At 40.9% G+C, this 2185-nt stretch overlaps 1 non-coding gene across 1 annotated transcript; it reads left to right on the top strand.

Annotated features, from left to right (window-relative positions):
* Nucleotides 1–613: 613 nt before the first annotated feature.
* Nucleotides 614–805, top strand: LOC141568112 (U2 spliceosomal RNA). The gene has a single exon (XR_012491129.1). It is a non-coding gene; the product is annotated as a U2 spliceosomal RNA (small nuclear RNA).
* The last annotated feature ends 1380 nt before the right edge of the window (nt 806–2185 follow it).

Below are 2185 nucleotides of genomic sequence, written 5' to 3'. Positions count from 1 at the left end.
AGATAAATCTTGCTATGATCCCAATTAATTAAACCATTATAGAAATCTGAATACAGACTGATATTTAATAATAATTAAGAATTGTTCTTTATTTTTCAGATGTGTTGATGGTATTGCAGTTATGTTTAAAACAATAAAAAAAGTTCAAATATTTTATATACATGGTTCAGGGGGAAGGGAGAGTAGGTACAGATATAGATTGGTCACAAGTTGATAATTGTTAAGCTGGGTGGTGAGTACATGCCAGTTTATTACAGTATTCTTTCTACTTTTATTTATGTTTGAAAATTTTCATAATGAAGTCTGACTTAAGTCCCAGAGTTGTCCCTGACTCCCAAAGGGGTACAGAAAATATGGGAGCTAGGAGGAAGGAGCTGCCTAATTAAGTTTAGTAAGTGTGAGTATGCAAAGGAGGTATTTGGATCAGGCCTCAGGAAGAACACATCAGAATTGAACATTTTCAGTGAGAAAGATGTTTCTTCAGGAGTATTATACCAGGTCAGAGCAATATCCGGGACAGATTCAGAGCACTGAGGAGATTTGGGGAGGTCTGGAGGTGTCAGCCTCCACCTCAAGTACGACAAGCAAAGGGTGCGGCTTAAGGGGGATCTGTATCCTTTCTCTGCCTATTAGCTAAAATCAAGTGTGGTATCTGTTCTTATCAGTTAAAGCATCTGATGTGTTCTCCATCTCTGTACTGGACATTAAATTAATGTTTGGAATCAGGAGATGGATTGCGGTGTCACTTTACCCACTCCTTGCCTCAGCTTGGAATTGAATTACTTTTAGGAATGGTGCATTCCTTTCGAGTTAATGACAGATTGTTTCTTATTGTTCCCCTTGTTTTCTATAAAGTGCTCTAATTCACTCTTAATGAGGCTCCAGACTGCATTTCCACCATTTGCTCTGCAAGGACAGAATTTCCTGTAAGTGAAGTAGACATAGTAGCTGAGCTCAAGCCATCTTGCCAGTATTACACCCGAGAGGGTGTTGGACAAAAGGACCACTTGACGAGGGGGAGGACTGGGCTGACAGAGAGAAGAGGCTGAGCCTGAGCCAGACTCCATGTCAAGTAATGTGACTGAAGACATGTGACCCAAGACATGTGACCCAGGACATGTGACCCAGGGACATGGGCAGCTGTGGTGGGGGAAGAAAATCTATTGGCATTAGAGAGGCAGCGGCAACCTAGGTGGTAGCACCCACTGCCCCTCTAAAGAGTCTAGTAAGGAGATGTTGCTTCTCATTCCATCCTCCTAACCCAGGGTGGTCCTCTCTAGGGAAGAGGGAGAAGATGGCATGTTAAAGCAGACACATCTGCCCCTCCCACTAGATTGACAATGAAGTTTAGCGTTGTGTTGTTTTTGAGATTGAAATTTAAAAATGAATAGGACTGAGCATTAGAAATGGGATTGGGAAGTTATGGAACTGGATGGAGACATCATTAAGATATTAAGGGAGCCCACTGCCCACCAGGGATTCCACCTTAGGAGGCTGGAATCAGTGAAACAGTTTCATGCTTACATTCCAATGAATTGCTACACCTCGATAATCATAGGGTTCCTTCATTTCCCCTAACAACACAACAAAAAATAAAACCAAAATCTTCGGTTCAGGTTTTTAGCGATACACCTTCCACTTTGAGCAGGACAAAGCCACTCTTTGGCAATTGCTCTTCTTAATCGTTCCTCCTTCTGCCTTCTCTTCCCTATCCTGCAGAAAATCTGTGCCCTCCTGCTCTCCTCTGTGCAATCAACTAGAGCCACACTTATATAACGTTGAGGACACTAAAAACAAATATCTATATTTTAATATTTTGCCTACTGTGACCTCCTTTTAGTTCAATTTCAAAAACAAGGGGTGAAGTAAATAAACATGTCAATGAACTCTATTCTGCTCTTTTTGCTGCACAGCTTTCATACCATAAACCAACATTGTTTTTCTACAGACAGTAAAAGTTAAAAAAACATCTTCTATGTGAATACACTGATAGGTAAGTTCCAAACTTCCATTTGTTTCCTCAAAAATCTATTTCTTTGAGGACTGTTTCCCACTGATAATCCTGGTATAAAAGAGCTGGAGTTAGTGTCGCTTCTGAGGTGTCTGAGTCACGTGTAGAATCACTTCCAACCCACCCACATCTCTGAAAACACTATGGTGATTATAAAAATTAAGAGCGTCCTTG

Source organism: Rhinolophus sinicus, linkage group LG01 (genome assembly GCF_036562045.2).
Source record: "Rhinolophus sinicus isolate RSC01 linkage group LG01, ASM3656204v1, whole genome shotgun sequence".
Taxonomy (NCBI): domain Eukaryota; kingdom Metazoa; phylum Chordata; class Mammalia; order Chiroptera; family Rhinolophidae; genus Rhinolophus; species Rhinolophus sinicus.
Note: the sequence above shows the minus strand (reverse complement) of the source record. Positions and strands in the feature narration are given on the sequence as shown.